Genomic DNA, 18,468 nt, shown 5'->3' with positions numbered 1-18,468 from the left:
AAGCCCCGCGGCAGCAGCTCCGGCCTGGCGTGGCGGCGCTAGTCAACTCCCCCCGCAGTAGCAGCTCTGGCTTGGCGCGGGCACGGGGCGAGCCCAGCGGCTGCGGCCGTGCAAGCGCAGAGCTCGTTCGACCGCGCGGAATAAGGTGATCGAGTTTGGAGCGCGATGGAGAAGGTGTGGGACTCGGGGCGGTGGGCAGCCATCGAGCGGCTCCCCACCTACAGCCGCATGAGGACGTCCATACTCCAGGCCGAGGCGGCCGAGGCGACCGCCGCCTCGCCAACTAATGGGGCGGCAGAAGGCAAGAAGCAGTACAAGTAGGTGGACGTGCGAAAGCTGGCCGTGGGCGAGCGGCGGGAGTTCATCGAGCGTGTCTTCCGCGTCGCCGAGGAGGACAACCAGCGCTTCCTCCGCAAGCTGCGCGGCGACGGAAGGGAAGGCGGGGAGGCAGCGAGCAAGGCGGGGAGGCGGGCCCGCGCAGAGAAAAAGGGTGGAGAGAGAGGCAGTGGGAGGCTGAATGTGGGCCAAACGCATGCAAAATCTTCTCTCTCCACCCCAAGTCCCCCCGGTGGGCTAGGTTTCGCCTGGGACCGCCGGCTATATTTTTAGTCAAATCCAGCAAAAACTGAGCTCTTGAGGTCCCGGCTGAGAGAAAAATTAGGCGCCAGCGTCCAAAAAGTGCTCGTGGGGGGCATCCTGGGGTGCGGCTGGAGATGCTCTTAAGAAGACGGAGAGCAACATGCATGCAAGTTGTAAGACCTTTTGACTCGATTGGTCCTGTTGCTACTTCATGGACGTATAATATTAGCAACTCGGCATGATTAATCTGCCGTTTAACTTAACAACGCACATATCGTGCAGATCGTGCGAAGCAGATATCTACCTATGCACGGCGACTAATCGTTTATACTATCTGAATCGAGCTCGAGTGCATGAACGACTTTCAGTAGTGCAGGCCAGTGTCAGACACCTCCGACTCTAACCATGAACCCAGTTTGCTGCACTGCAAATGCACCACACGACACGAACATGCATGCTCTGGTCCCCAACAGCCAACCAGACACGGACACATATCAATCACCAGATGAGATGATGAATCTAGGGAAAAAAATTAAGGTGAATCTTCCAGACAAGACGCTACACATAAAGCACATTCATCATGCAAAAGTGCACATATATGCAGATAGGAGATTCAGAGTATATATACACATCTTTTTCATGATCTTATCTCCACAATTAGCTGGCCAGCCACCTTTGCTAAAAAGGGCTCCGCGTGCCCATGCTCTCGTCCACATATATGCCCATCGGTATACAGGTTCTCTCGAATATATGTGGGCGAATCAGCGGTGCAAGCACATGGTTTTCTTGTTCGGATCATAACAGTTCTCCCATGGTGTCATTCTGATCCATCCCAATCGAATTGAAACCTTACCTGGTTGCCGAGAGAGTTTTTCGCGGGTGTTTCATTGATTTCCCTTCATGTCTGACAACCTTTCTGGTACCGAGAGGTGAGGGGACCATGGATGAATGTTCGATTTCAAATCGTTTATGTGTTCTCAACACGCTTCCTTTGATTTCTCTGCGGAACTCAAGAAAGCACCACACGAGAGGGGAATAGTGTATGTGACTGGAATTAACGTGAGGAGAGAGTCACATCAGAGCCCCAGAGCATAGCGTGTACCGTTGTTTAAACCAGGGCCTCCGTACGACCGTGTGACGAATGGTTAAACATTTGTTAACAAATTGTTGGCGCCAAATTCGAGCAATCCAACAGGGTTCTCCATCCGCTTCCGTCTGATTTATTTTTTTGAGAGAAAAGAAGCTAGGAGGAATTGTTTTTTTTTTCGGAAAGCTAGGAGGAGCTGAGTACGGAAATCCCTATTCACCGCCTTCTGCGGCAGATCGCATAAGCAACGAGCGAGCAGTGCCAAAATGAGTCGGCCCCTTTTTGCGGTAACGCCATACGCGCAGTGCTAGTTCTGGTAACCTCCTAGACGGTTCCTAAACCGGTTTCCTTTTTCTATTTGTTCGTTTCTAAATATTCATAAATTTTAAAAAACGTTCGTGATTTTATAAAAAAATCATGAATTCAATTTTTTTTTCATGTTCTCCCAAAACATATTTGGAAAATTTCAATAATGTTTATGTTTTAATAAAATGATCATGTTTTTTAAAATATTTCAGAGTTTTCGAAAAAATCACAAATTCAAAAGATATTCTTGTTTAAAAAAACAAATCCAAAAGAAGAAGACAAGTGCTCGACTGGGATCCCTGATCGCTAAATTGTCTTTGACCGGTTGCAGTTGATTAGTTGACTGTTAAGCTATTGACTTTTCCATAAAAAAACTAAAAAATTGTGAATTCAAAAATGTTCGCAGATTTTGTAAAAAAGTTCAGGAATTTGAAAAACGATAAAAATTATAAAAATATTAATTTTGAAAAAACAAAGTTCACCAAATTTGAAAAATAGTTCATCAAATTTGGGAAAATATCAAACTTGAAAAAAGTTCATTGATTTTTTAAAAAATTCATCGAACATCAAAAAATTTCACCAACTTGAAACAAATTTCCCTGATTTTGAAAAAGTTTCTTCAAAAAAATTGTGCATTTTGAAAATAATAAGATGAAGAAGAATAAAAAGGAAAAAAGATTAAAGAAAAAAAGAAGAAGAGAGGAAAAAGGATATAAGCTCACAACAAGTTAGTTTAATCTGTAGTGTTCGTACTAGTGTTCACAACAAGTTAGTTGTCCTTGGTAGTTAGTGCAGTTTAGACAGAAAGAGGAGTTCGCGAGTTTGAATCACTTCACATGCGACTTTGCTGCAGGGGAGCAGAAAGGGAGAAAACCGGGAAAATGTGTCGGCCCAGCACGGTGGGGGGTTGTCCCCGTTTGCGAGAACCGAAGAAACAGGCGCTTAAGGCGTTGTATAGGAAATGCCCACGCAACAATGGTGAGTAGCTCAGTTCCGCTCGCGCCTTAAGAGCATCTCCAACCACACCCCTATTTTATGGCATGAAAAGCGAGTGGTCAAAAGGTTTGGGCGCGAGAACGCGCTTTTTGGGCAAGAGCAGGCGCTGTCTCCAACAGCAGCCCTAAAATAGGGCTCCCAGATGAATCAAGTCAAAAGAATGAACTAAAATTTGAATTACTTCGACCAGATTTTATATTTCAAACAAAGTTCAATCGAAGTATAAACATGCAAACTACAAACATAGTTCAAATACCACATGCCACTTTATACTACCAACTTAAACTACGATAAGCACTTCAACAAACACTACAGATTATCCCAGTCGATATCATCAGTCATCGCTCTCGACGTCAACCACATTGGAGCCTCCTACATTCTTCTTCTTTCCCTGTGAGGACGAAGGCCCTGCCTCGTCGTCTTTCTTGGGCAGCCAAAAAAAATGGCTGTTGTTGGAGATGCTCTCTAAGAATGTGCATCACACATTGGCGCGTTGCATTACGGTTCCCATTTAGAAGAATGGGCTTGGATTGGACACGTATGGTACGATGTAGATCATGTAACTGACACAAACCCTCTAACTTTGCACGCCAGAGAGATTGAACAGTGGTTACGTTCATTTGGTGGCCTTGTAGGGATCCATGCTGACAGTGGCTAAGCCAGGCCTCAAGCAGGCCGGGCTGCCGCCTGGGGTGTGGCCTTGAACCTCTGTGTACACTGTTTCGCATTATAGCAAGCTGCCTGCTTGGGGCTTGCCTGGCTCATAGCTAAATCTTGGCGCCGCCACTGCATGCTGACCATGCATGCACATGTGGATGTATCCTTCCCACCTAACCGACCAACTTACTACAACAAATTAAGCCCAAACCGTCAGAGTCCAAAGCTGCTTTTGGGTGTTGCACTTCCATCCATCACTAGATTAGATTAGATCCCGTATCGTCCATCATGTCTTGTCCTGCGCAATGTGCAAATGTGCATCCAACACCCACTCTAACAAATGAATGTGTCATCTACTGCCACATGTAGTACTATGCAGTTTGGATCGTGTCCAAACCTCTAGACGACTCGCCTGGAGCTCTCCTAAAAACTTCCTAATACTTGTTTGAATGGACTCCTGAAAGTTTTAGACCTAGCTTGCCCTGGATTACTCAGGCAAAAAAATTAGCTTGCTAGGTGTCCCGTTCGGTCGCCTGGACCATAGGCAACAACATCCTGGTATTATTTTTTTGGCGAATCAAGAGCTTCATTAATTAAAGAGAAAAGTATGTTTTTCGTCCCTAAAGTGCCCCAGAAGTCTACATCTGGTCCCTTAAGAATTTTCCGGCGACATTTGGTCCCTCAAGCTTCAAAACCAGACAAAATTAGTCCAAAACCCGATTTGAGTAGAAAACTGGCCACATGGAAGCTGTTTTCTTTGGGAAACTTGAGGGACGAAAAACATACTTTTCTCTTAATTAAACAACAACATTACAATATTTATGTAGGGAAATCAACTAAAAAACTAGGAACATAGTTGATCCATAAACATCTACGCCTACTAACAGATGCCTGTTTAGCACAAAGATGTGCCCCAATATAAGCTTCACGCCCAACAAAATTCAACTGGAAAGAAGCTAGATTGCTGCTAAGCTCTTCAATGTCGTGAAGAATTGATGCTATCTCCGATCTTCCACCCATCCCTCCACAGCTTGACAACTTCAGTAGCATCCGTATCAAAAATGATGTTTCTGATGCCAAGATCACATGCAAGTTTGACCCATCTCTGACAACGAAAGCCTCCATGATCAACGCATTTGCAGCTCTGACATACCAAATAGCTTGTCCCCTTATCAAGGCACCTGTATGGTCATGGAGAACGAGGCATGTAGCACCCTCATTCAGCTGAGAAGAAAACTAGCATCTACACTCATCTTCAGACTTCCTTCTTGAGGAGGATGCCACTTCAGTTTCTCTTTAGGGTCGCCAAAATGGTTCCTACCAATCAACCGAGAGATCTCATGCAATATCAACTGTCCACTTCACCGATTCAGTCACCGTACGCACATGCTCATCGGGGTGTCTAGCATTTCTCTCAGACCACACTGCCCAGCCGCCACACAAGATGTCCACTGCATCCTGAGAAGGAACCTTGTCATTGTCAATTATATCCATTCCCCAAGTGTTTGGATGACGAATAGGTTGCTTGACGGCTGCTGCAGACTTAACCTCTTGCTAGAATTTTTTTGCCTAGGTATAGTCAAAGAAAGCCTGTTAATCCTGCTACCTATACGTGGGTTGTGGGGTGGTTTGCAGCATCATATATTGCTTAAATCCTTAAATAATCTGCCAAGCCAGACACGATCCAAACAATTCCCTCTCCAGGCTGTCTGACCAGGCTAAAAATCACAAAGGGCTAGTTTGGTTGGCATCCACACCACTCCACGTCTGGCCTGGACAATGCCTGAAGTGTGCCTGGAGATGTTTGTTCATGTCCTGAAAAAGAAAAAGTCTGCCTGGCATGGCTGGCCCATCGGCGTCGTTAGCCTGGGCAAGTAAAAACCAAACAGAAAAAAGGGGTTTAGCCCAGGCAGTGAGATTAGCCTGGCCCAAGCCGATGGAAAGGGGTGCCTGGGTTGCAAACAGACGTGATCTTGAGTTATTTAGCATAGCTCTGTTGTACGTCTTGTCAAATCAGTCTGCCAATCTTGTTTTTTAATATTTCCATCTTTGTCCCAGACCAGGTCTCCAACCAAACAACATCTGAAAAAGCATGCCTGGCCAGGAAAAATTTCTCACATGCCCGGCCAACCAAACAACCGCCAGGATCAATTTCTGCTGGGATTATGCCCAGGACATCAACCAAACAGGCCCAGAATCCCAGTCACATGCCAGACAGTACTTTCGGCCAGGCATGTGACTCAGGCCAGCATCCAAACTAGCCCTAACTATGTGCCACTTTTTGATGGTCAAAACCCAACGATGGATCAACGAGATCTGCCTTGGCATGTACACAGCAGGTATAGGTATATCGGCCGGAGTACCTTGGTGCCTATAAGTTTAATCATGTGTTAGGGCATCTCCAATGCCAACCCGCAAACCAGACACTACATTCGTCCACGGACTATGGGACCAGTCCACGGACACTGATACTGAAACCGGCCATCTAAATCTATATGCATACATTTCAAACGGGTTTCAACTAACCGGACAAATTTCGTCAAACACGACGGAATTCATCAAAGTTCTGATAGAAAATAGCCCAAATCATTCATACATAGCATGCAAATAAGTCTAGTACAATAGATTCAATTCAATGATAACTACTTCAAGTTCAACAAGATTAATAGGATGTTGAACAAGTTTTTCGTGGATGGATCATGTTGTCCCACACAACTACCTCTTCAACTTCATCCAACAATGTATGTGTCTGAATGGTTTGCCCTTTGACCTGTGGTGCATCACGGCATCACGGCAACATTGAGTGAATGAATGGATCAAGTAACAAGTTCATTAAGAAGAAGCAAAACTTATGATCTCAATAGTTATCGCGTGCAATGGCCACATTGACATCAACCAATCAACCGCGGCACTAACTTCATGATGGAGTTCTAGATGGTGTATCATCGATACAGTAACGACTTCACATTGCGTTCATGGATGATGTGCATGTCGTAGGGTGCAATGTACTTTCGCTCATGAAACGACCCATGCACACGCTGCCAAAAGAACCCGCCCCTTGCGCTTCAACCTACGAAGTCCGCAAATACGGCCAACCACGCGTCGCACAACAACTTATTCTCTTTGGTCGAGTACCCTGTCATCCTTCTTACTCTAAAAAATATATAAAGTTCAAAAATAAGCTCAATGGTGTTTGACTGAACACTTACCCGGCGTGGTGTCCGCCATAAATGGTATCAATAGGGGGGCGGAGGGTACCTACAGCCCACAGCCCACAGTACTCGATCGGACCAGACTATAGTGCACAAATACAAAACCGCTTTTTAAGTGTTCGCTGGATCGACTAGATCCTGCGTCGAGCGCAGATTCTACACAAGAGAGTGAACAGAGGTGCTAGTGCAAGTTTGGACCCCATGTGTGGCCTGCCGCGCACCGGGTATCTTTTCTAAATGGCCCTATTTCTAGCTTTTTGAGCTTTAATTTGGTCACGGGGCCGCCCAGCCCTTGTATGGATGCATGCATCTCATCGAGACGGCCGGGCTGTGCGAGTCTGTCTGCATACGCCGTCCGGCCATGATCGTGTTCATCGCCAGATGATTGTGGACACGCCGCCGCTTCTGATGAGTTACCGATAAATTAATCGTGCTCCAGTAGTGTGACTAGTGTAAGTAGAGATCATACCTTCAGAAAAAGTCTATCCGACCAACCGGGTACTCGCAGTTTCTCGTGGCCAACTCTGCGCGTGTAGGATTGCCTTTAGAAAAAGTCTATCCTACCAAATTTTTAATCATGGTTCCCTCTCCCCTCTTACGTTTCGTCCAACCTCCTCGTCAAGACCTTCCGCGTATGTTTCCCACCGTCACACTGATTTTCTTAGATACAGTATATCTTCCCACCCATCTGGTTTTCTATTTAAACCGGTTTTCCATCTTTGATAATTGGTAACACAATCATGGTAACGCAATCACGTTCAAAACGAAGAAAGGAATCTATCAAAAAGGAAGGAATCAATCAAGTTAGTATTTGGTAATAGACTATAAATTTAAGGAAAGGAATCATACGATCGTAATCAATATCAAATCAATACAGAAGAAGCTATTTTTGGTAATCACGTGCACTACTCCTTCTTTCGTCCAGCCCTTCCCTCCTCGGTGGCTCCATGCACGGAATTCCCCACCGATTGACGCACGTCTCCATCCCTCCAAAGCACATCCCCTCGCTGGTCATCGGCGCCTCCATCCCCAGCACTCCCAGCCGATGCTGTAGGTCGTCATCACCATCCCTTCGAAGAACAGTGTCACCATGGTCGCCGCCTCCTCCATCTCCCGCACGCTCGGCCATTGCTGCAGGTCGAGGAGTCCGGGGGCGATCTCCAGCCGGAGTTTCATTTGTTCGTTTCCAATCTTTTTCAAGAAAGCAGAGTGCATATATTTGTTTGTTTTTACTATGTGTAGGGCTTTGAGATGAATGCGAGACCCTTTCAGAAGGTGAGCGGCAGAGATATCAGCTTTTTTGTGCCCTGATGATCACCATGAACGCTATTACACTGTTGTTGATCCTTAATTGTGTGTTTTTAAGTATGAGTGATTCATTTTGTGCGTATGCAATGCAAGAGATAGACACAGCGAGACACACACGCCATGCAAATCTCCTGCAGTTCTGACCGGACCTAGGCATATCCATCAACGACATCGACAATGACCAGTACTCTATCCAGCTAAAAAGACCTTTCTCAGGTTCAATCATTCCACTTTCTTATGCGACTCTGAATGCTAGCTTGTTTCTTGCTATCCCGCAATGCATTCAAGTGTTTCGTTAATTGTTAATACGCCAAGACTTAAAATCTATAGAAGAGTTTTCCTCCAGAATTTCTTTATCAAATATTAAAATCGCAAATCACTTACCAATGCAAGTGCTTTATGGATAGATGAATAATTGCAAAAATATGACACTGTTGACCAAAAGAATGCAGGGCTGCACCTTCTTATTAGACTTTCACCATCACATGCAGTTCCTACTTAACAGTAATTATTGTGATGCCATCACTTCTTCTCTAATTAGACTATGGCACTAATCCTCCCGTTTACAAATAGGAGAGTAAAATTTCCACAGAACTTCGGCGATGTGTTTCTTGCAAAAAAGGAGAGTAAAGTTTGCTTACTCAACTGTTCTCGACTTCTAGCTCAGCCGACCACCAATACAAAATCAATGATTGCGTTGGAGCATGAAAATTATATGACATATTGGATAATTTTTTTAAAAATTTGTAGCAACACACACGTATTATAGTGGATGATGGACAAAAAGAAGTGAATTTATCTTTTCGGTAAAAAAGAATCGACTACGTTGTTTAAAATAATACTTACCATCGGATGTGAATGATATATATATATATATATATATTTGGATGAGTTGGCAACTTTTTGCCAGCTCTGGTTAATTTTTTTTTAACCAATGTTAGCCCGATCATGAGCAACCGCTCCCGAGCTTCATCGTGCTGTGGGCTGCTGAGCGATTGGTTTAGTATGTCTCCTCATAGTGGAGAGACCGAACTCGCTCATCGACCGTGGCTCTCCATACGTGGCGCGTGGTTTGACACGCAGAGGGATTTCAAGGCCGTTGTCGTCGCGTTGTGATTGTTGTTGTCATCACCATTGTTGTTGTCGTCGGCGTCGGCGTCACCACGGCCATTCCTAGCGTTTGGCATGTCCACCATGTAGATGTCGTAGGTCGAGGTCTCCTTCCACTTGTCCGACGGCACCATAGCTGGTAGCGGCTTCCCGCGGACTCACCGACCTTCTCTTCCGTGTCTATCGCCCCATCGGTGGTTCCTCTGAGGACGTCGATAAGATCTTCGATCGTTGGCAACGATATGGGTGGTGGTGGCTTGAAAAAATCAGCTTCTTCCAGCAGCTCTGAGACCTGATTTGGCATCGAGATCAGGAGATCCGACATCTGCTGCTCCTGGATCCGGTGAGATGCCAAACTCGAGAAGATCAGCATCTGGCAGCAGTCCGCGGTGTACTCCATGTTGCCCGAATCTTACAATCCGGCCTGCAATGGTACGATCCACCGTGAAAAAATCCATTTAAATTACCTTGTCTCTTATTACAGGCCATCAGCGACTTTTGGCCATATTGGTGTGTAGACTTTGTCATGTCAAACTAAATCCTTCATTTAATTCCTTTGCAAACTGCATTTTTATAGAATGAAATGTGAATCAGCAAATATTTGTCTCATACAATATATATTTTTCTGGTATGCACAACATAATAATAATCAAAGAAGCAAGTAGCCGTGCTTATCCGTATATATGTGGCGATGGCGCTGGCATTACACATCCATATGCATCTCTCTCGAGTCAACTCACTTATTTTGAAACGATTCGTCCAGTTGTACTAACTAACATTTTTCTCGTCCAGCATGGATAAACTAATTCACCAATAACCAATTGGATGCAGATCTAGATCCATCTCACGGTCAGCTCTCTGCTGATACAATATCACATTCACATCTCCTCCCCTCTCCTCTATATGTAGGTATAGCTTCAGAAAACTAGCCAGGCAACATCTCAGAAACAGGCAAGCTAATTCAGTACGCGCGCAGGAGCGAGCTGCAGTACTTGCATCTACAGGTAACTAATTACTAACATCTTTTAATCCATTGAACTTCTGCTAGATTAACCATGTTTAGCTACGATTGCATGCTCTGGAAATTTCATCGTTGTCGATCACAGCTTTATGCATATGTTTGCCATCAGTTCGCTGCCAATATGTTATAGCTGCCTCTTGGTCTGGTAGTACCAATTGGCAAGCCATCAGGTTGAGCAGTCACCATCCAGTTAGGCCAAAGTTATGACCGGCCAGCTACAGCTAGGATACTGTCTTTGCCTCTTTGGCACAAAATTCTCACCACAAATCAACTCGATTTCTCCAAGCTACTGCTAATCCTTTCCTTGCACTATTAATTTTCTTTTGCCTCGTCGATGATCTGCCACATCTGCTTTTCAGCCTTGTCCTCCATTCTCCTCCCCAACCAAACCCTGCCTATGATTTCCTAAATCAGACCGTGCGGGCATACTGGGTTAGTTACTTCATGATTTTATCCTTTCAGATGGACGTAGTGTCTGAATAATGTCCTAGTGTACTCTGTCACACTTCTCTGATTTCGCTACATGTTTATGAACTCTTACCGATGATGCAGAGGCCGTGGTACAGAACGAGTCCATTTTTTTCTCTAAAAAGAAAAATGGATTGATATATACATCATGACATTTATTTTGGAACGGAGGGGAGTAGCATGTAACGGAATATTCCATTTTCTCAAAAAAGGAAGTGTTGATATATAGTAGGAGTAGCAATTACATATAGTAGGAGTAGCAATTACATACTCCTTTCCTATTTCCAGAACAGCTAGAATCCATATGTACCAAGTCTTCCTTCACGGCCGACAGTGCCATCAAATGGAGTCATGGACTTCGATACCATTGGCAGGTTTTGGTTACTAGTATAATTAATTAAGCTAGCATCACACATCAAAGTCGCTTTAGGGGCCAGTTTAATTTAGTCAAAGCCTAGAAATACGCTAACGCTAACATATTCAAGCGGCAATTTGCGGCCACGGCATCACATGGACTTCCATACATACGGTTGGTATGTTTTGGTCACTATAATCTAGCATCTCACATCTACACTGCGTGCTTAGTAGGAGTTAGTGTACTTAACTGCACGCCTAAGCTATCATATTCATGGGGCGACTGGCCGACATTATACGTCTGATACCTGGCTACTTGTTAGTCTTAACCAAGGTGCATGGTGCCCAGAAAGATCCTTATAATTAGCTAAATGAACGGTGGACCGATGTACATCTATATTATTAAATAAAAGAGACGGTTTTGCACTGCTTAGTCGTTGTGCTCAGTCTTATGTGTCTTATGGGCTAGCGTAACATTCTATATCTAAATAGCTAGCCGACAGTACTAGATTTCTCTGCATGTGTGTCTTCACATCACCTCAATTATTGATAGGTGTCCATCGAAATTGTATCACACCAGCAAGTCATTAATGTGCACATAAGTTATAATTAAAATTTTGCATTAATCTATCCATGCAAACAATGCCACCTCATCAAGACATGCATGTCTTTTATTCCGAGGGAGTCAAGTCTTGCAATGCACTCACAAGTCTACTAGATTTTTATGCATATGTATGCTTCTACATCACTCCAATTATTGGTAGCCATTTGATTGAACTTCTGTGACATCAGCAAGTCATACATGTACTCATAAATTACATTTTTTTTTGAGTCATTCTATCCATGCAAACAATGTCACCTCATCAAGCCATGCATTTCCTTTTTTTCCACGGTGATGAAGCTATGCATGTCACTCACAAGTTATATTGTTTGCATTAGTATTTTTGTAGTAATGGACCGTATATGTGTCAAACATCTTGAGAAAAAAAATAGTTCATGTTTAACATTTCTGTTAAAAGATGGCATCAAGTCAAATTCAATTCAAAAGTTTCTTATTTTTATACATATGACCGCAAGTTTAAGCTTGACAGGATCAGCAACATTGGATGGTGGATCTGCTCACGGTCTCGCATGTTTAACAGGAAGGTAATATTTTATTTAGCTGTGTAAACCCACTGATGAAAAACCATGCCTACATATACCTCCTATGTATAATTCATGCCAGACTTGTTAATACATTTTTTTATTTGTTAGGGTTGTGATTGTAAAAGAAGATGTGGTAGAAATTATGGATATCAATAATCAAAATAAGTATCCAGAGGAATCCGGGCACCATAGCGATTCATCGTTATATTATACGACGAGACCAGGGGGCAACAATATTGATAAGGTTAGAAACCTACCTGATGGCCACAACCCTCTGGAGATGTGGTTCACTCGTGAGCCCAACAAGTCCATCCCGTACTCACTGCACCTAACAAACAACATAGATCAGAATGTGGCATTCAGGCTTATAGAAAAGAGTGGGAGATCAATGGGCCACTTCAAATATGAGCAACCATATGGTATTGTGCCTCCAAGATCCTCTTACACTTTGGTCATTAAAAAGGAACAAGCATCACTTGGTCTAGCTATTCAGAGCAGTACATCAGGGGATAGGTACAAAATGCTATTCAAAGACCAATCTGAGTGTGATGATTTCTTTTCTGAAGTGAAAGAGATGGGAAATTTGGTGCATCATGTGGCACTAAAAACTGTGTACAGTCCACATCAAGCAGGGCTGACGATGTCTGAGGTGAGTTGGTTCATCTACACAAAACATTAATCATTTATTTTATTATTATTTTGGAAAACGGTGAGTACATTGTACATTAGAGTAATTCTAGAACTATGTGTACAAAACATTATTTTGTATACAATCTTCCTCTATAAGGTCCCGCGGGCAAAAATCTCATAGTGTCCCTAAGATCCCACATCCTTGTCCAACCACCCGCAACTCACATGCTACCCTTCCCTTAAAACAAAAATAAAACCAGTGTGCTATCCCATTCCCATCCACCCGCCACTCCTCTTCTTGTGGCATCCTCCCACGTTCTCGACCTCATGTGACCCCCTCCCCTTCTGTTGTCTTCCTGCACCACCGCTTGTCTACTAAAGGCATGTTGTCTTCTTTGTGCTCTAAGGCACCTCCTCTAGCACTCCCCCGTCCTTTTGTGTGGCCTTGTTCTCTGAACATTCCAGCATTGTCAATATTGCGATCCAAAACTAGAAGTATAGGTTTACTAAAATTGGAAGTGCATATGCACTGGTGAGGGCATGAAATGGGGTGATAGAGATATGCATTGAGAAGTACAAATATGTAAGCACATGAAGTACACAAAAATTTGGTTCAACGTGTACACATCATTGAATACAATATGTGTATTCAGTATGAATCTTCGGTTTTGTAAGTACAAGTATTGTCGCTACGAAGTAGAAATTATAAACCTTGACTAGTAAAATAATGAACATTCTGAAGTACATGAACTCAGTTTTGGTAGTTTAGGTTGCACCAGGGGAGGCTTGGCGCAGCGGTAAAGATGTTTCCTTGTGACCTGAAAACAGCCTCTTGCATAAATGTAGGGAAAGGTTGCGTACAATAGACCCAAAGTGGTTGGACCCGTACCCTATGCAAGCGGGAGCTGCATGCACTGGGCTGCCCTGTTTAGGTTGCACCAAGGGAGTGGAGGAAAATAGTGAAAACTTCCCCAAGAAGTACACACTATGACATCAATAAACTACAACCCTTCGTTTTGGAACGTTCATAACCCATGGGGAGTGTAAGAAGAGAATACTGAAAAGCCCAAAAGAGAGTCCATAAGGAAGTACTGAAAAAATCATCCAATGGGAAGTACACAAACTGATGTGTGTAGAGCTATAGAATGAAATTAGGTAGCATATGCTGCGAAATAGCTAGAATTTATATATACACAATAGTGATATTCTAAGTTAGAGCTTACAGTAATTAGTGTACACCTCTAGTAGAACTTTGAACAAAAGGTAAAGTTGTGTAAAAAGTAGTATCTTTTATATAATTTTTTACTATCAAAGTCCCTCTTTTATTGCAGTGTGTCAGAATCACTACATACTTTATACTATTTTACTGCATTTTGTAGAACATTTACTGTGGGTACAGACTAAGCTATTCTACACTTAACAAAACTATGTATGAAATGTAGTTAATTTTTTACAAAGCGTGATATTATGGGAACAAAAAACCTAAGCCACTATTTTACCATGTTGTTATAGAATTACAAGTTATAAAGTTGGCTATATTTTGTATATTTATAATAGGTGTGTAGAATTATCTATTAAGTGTAGTTAAACTTGTTGAAGTGTATATGTGGATTGCCAAGCCTTTTCATCAGTTCGAACTTCGGATGTGTTGGCTAGCGCATGAAGCTTAACATGGTATCAGAGGCTAAGGTTTTGAGTTAAGCCCTGGCTTTTGCAATTTATCCAAAAATTGTTGTTGTCACCTTTTGTGTCCATATATAGGTCTCTTGAGCCATTCATCTGAGTCTGTCTGCGTGTTGACTTCTCACGTCACACGTGAGAGGGGATGTTGAAGTGTATATGTGGATTGCCTAATCCTTTTCACCGGTTTGCAATTTTAATTGTGTTGACTAGTGCATGAAACTTAACAAAACTTAGCTATTTTCAATAGGCATAAAGAAGTAGCTGGCTATTTTTTAAGGATATGCATGTTGCAGTAGTGGAGTACTCCTCACTCGTGCCAAGATATCCTGGGTTCAACACAGCCTCTCGGCATTGAACAGCGCAGGGATAAGTCTAACCTCGTATAATCCTTCCCCATACCCCGCCTTGTGTGGGAGCTTATAGCATTGGGTATGCCATTTTATAAAAGTAGTTGTTTTTTATATTATATGTATGTATGTATGTATAATTTTATCATTTTTAGTATGTTATATAAACTACTTCTAAGATACTCCAAAATGAACTACACATGAAAAAAATTACAACTGAGCCCATAGTTCCTAGTACATTTTCAGAACACCTTCATATAGAAAAGTGACTTAGTATTCTCGGTAGTATGTACTCCCACTCCTTGTATACCCGTTATATCAATAATTTATACATTAGTACAAAATGTAGCCGGCGGTCCCGTTATGGATTTCACAGGTATTTCAACCATTTACTCGCGCAGCGGGGGGGGGGGGGGGGGGGGGGGGTGAGACTGTTATGTTTAAAATCCCACCCAGGATCGCTCCTAATTTTCAGCGGACCGGGGCAAACTTAAAAAATAAGCCCAATAATAATAGTAGAGTAAAAAAGCCCTTGTATATATGCATAGCACAAATTCCTAGCATGAGAAAATGAGAAACAGGACGTAGCCTAGCACACCAGCAAAATGTTCACAACACGCAGAAAAATTCAGAAATACTCTGATTTGATATTTGAAATCGTGCATGTTCGGTTCTTTTATACGTGCACAACTTTTCATGATTAAGCAACACATTTTTGCGCTTTAAAAAGATAGAAGTGGTGCACATAAAAGGAAATTTTGGATAAGCAACATAGTTTGGATCCTGGGTTGTAGGGGCTGTTTGGTTCCTGTCCTGGAGCAAACTTGCCTGGGCTGAAGCTTGCTTGAGATCTGCTGTATTCTGTTTGGTTGGTGCCTGAATAAGTTGAAGCTAACCTGGCCTGAGAATCTCAATGCGTCATTAGCCTGTCTAGAAAGTAGACAGAGTGTCACTAGCCTGGTCCAGGCAACCGAGAAGGGACGCCTGGGTGCTGCCTGGTAATATAATCATGCATGTGAGAAGGAAAAGACAGCTAAATACACTGATGTGACATGCATTATTCACCATCAGGCGTGGTTCCCAAGTCAAACAAGGCTTGCCTGGCCAGGCACAAAGCTGCACTTACCCAGGCGTGAGCCAGGCGCTCGAATTTGCCAGCTCGCTGTCCAGGACATCAACCAAACAGCCCTGTAGTGACATGGATCAGCAGACTCATGGTTCAGCAAATCCTCTTCTTTTCTCTCTTAGCTTCATCTCCAACTATGAGCCAGTGTTCCTTAAAAGAGAGAAACTTTGAGCTGGTATTATCCCTAATGTCGACGAGAGTTACTTTTTGGGTTAGATCATATCCACGGAGGACATTTCTATTAGCACATCCATACATGCACATCCGACGGAACCATGGTGAGTTCATATCATGATATGAGTACTAGAATCTTTTTTTTTCTCTAGTTATAATTATCTCATTATTGTTTTGGATGCCACTAACCTATGGTAATTGTCTTAAAATTAATGTTCGCAAAGGATTATAACCGGTCATCGAGATGGACATGTTTCTTTGTGGAAGTACGACTCAAAGGCAAGTTAATGTATTCTCTTATGTTGTACATTCATAAAAACATAGTGTACATATAATTTGAAATGTCGGTTTCTGATGTAGTCTATTAATCGGCGGCAAATCCGTGCATCGTCAGCTGCTGCATCGACATCTTGGATGCCAGAGTTTTCCACCCAAAGGTAGAAAATTGCCACCTCACTCTGTGACCTGAATTTCCAAACTTCATTTCACTGAATGCTTTCATTCTTAGAACTTGGAGATTGCAGGGAACTTCGCAACAAATTAACTGCCAATTGGTCACATAAAAAAAAGCAATAGGTTAACTGCCAATAGTTCTCCTCTACAAGAACAAAAACATCATCTTGTATGGGCACTACCACAGACCGCTCATTCGAATAATCTTGGAAATATACTCTAAAGCTTGTTTGTGACAGGCAGTTTTTTTTTTTTGGCCGGGTTAGTGGTAAGTAGATATGGCTGGATTGCCAACGTATCATGTAAGTAGGGAGTTTGAGAACTTGACTGAAAGGTGAGAGCTAGCTTAGTCATGGGGAGAATACATGGCGAAAGCGCATCTGAACCTACGTCTGGAGAGAACTGGGAAATTGGGATGGATGACAACGTAATTAATATAATGACGACCAACGTAGTGGTGCCAGATGTATATACTTCTGTAGATGTAAAGGGTCATCACAACAAAAGCCCCATCACCTGTATGCATCGGCAAATGGAAATGTATGCCTTGTTTTATTGCGTTGAACTAACAAAGTTGCTTGTTTTTACTGGCAGTCTAGCACGCAGGAATTGATGGATTCCCTTAAAATCTCAGAGCAACCAGGCATTCTTTCTGGCTCCTCTCTAACTAAGCTTCTCACGTCATAATGGTAATAAATAATTTTAAAATCTCATTGCAGTTTCCTCCATCAAATTTATTGCAAGAAAACAATGGGTTGTGGCCGGGGCAGATGATGGTATCGTTTATGTGTACAAATGTGTCTCCGGAACACGCATGCAAAAGATCAAGAGTTTCCATGCTGATTTTCGTTACATTATCCCCCTAGCCGTTCATCCAATCCAGCCATGTGTGCTGTCATCGGGGAAGCTCTGGGACTGGAACAAGGGCTGGAAGTGCACACGAACAGTTGCCACTAGCAGCGTTATATTTCAGGTCATGTTTAACCAAGAGGACACCAATAGTTTTGCGGCCGCGTTGCAAGATGGCACAATAGAGGTTTGGTCGGGTTTGTCCTTACGCTAAGTAAAATTTGAAATATGAAGTTCAACTACAAAACCTGAATTGATTACCTCATGGACTACACTATTCATGTTCAGGTTTGGAGCCTCGATTCTCCTGTACGAAATTATACTCTGTCGGGGCATTTGGACCAAGTGACTGTCTTGACTTTTTCAGACGTGCATAATCATCAGTATTTGATCACTGGCTCTAATGATTGTACAGCCAAGGTATGGTACACCATTGTTATTGAAGGTCACACGAGCTAGCTAATAGAGTACACATACACATATCCAGCAATAATGCTGCAAATATGTATGCTTAATTTGTTTCTATCAAAACAGATATGGGGACTTGCAGGAAATGGCCTGCATTCATACGGTCGAAGCTATCATGTCACCAGTTATTTTTGCCATTTCCCTTCCCGGTCGTCCATATCTGGTTACAGGTTCAAAACATAGAACTGTTCCAAGTCTGGAGCTCCACTGATTTCAGGTAATTGATCAACAGAGAATATATCATTTTCCTTCAGATTTGAAACCCCCCATGTTGCTTCCTAGCAATGTCTTCTCATTATCTAGAATCAATCTAGTCCATAGATATAGTTATCTAATTTTTATCTTAATTTCTCTTGGGAAATTGAAAGTGTGCTCATATTCGTATGCAGGCTTGTGAGAACCGTTAACCTACAGGCTGGTGGACCTGTCGTGGTCTTGTATGTTTGATGGATTCAAGGAGGTACCTATGCATCCCTGTCCTTATTTCCTTCTAC

The 18,468-nt window shown here is 42.9% G+C and overlaps 1 long non-coding RNA gene across 1 annotated transcript; it reads left to right on the top strand.

Annotated features, from left to right (window-relative positions):
* The first annotated feature begins 16,469 nt into the window (after positions 1 to 16,469).
* LOC123495131 (uncharacterized) lies at positions 16,470 to 18,183 on the top strand. The gene is made up of 3 exons (XR_012188729.1): positions 16,470 to 16,641; positions 17,252 to 17,693; positions 17,795 to 18,183. It is a non-coding gene; the product is annotated as an uncharacterized lncRNA (long non-coding RNA).
* Positions 18,184 to 18,468: the final 285 nt, after the last annotated feature.

Source organism: Aegilops tauschii, chromosome 7 (genome assembly GCF_002575655.3).
Source record: "Aegilops tauschii subsp. strangulata cultivar AL8/78 chromosome 7, Aet v6.0, whole genome shotgun sequence".
NCBI lineage: Eukaryota > Viridiplantae > Streptophyta > Magnoliopsida > Poales > Poaceae > Aegilops > Aegilops tauschii.
This window is presented reverse-complemented; position numbering and strand designations above follow the sequence as displayed.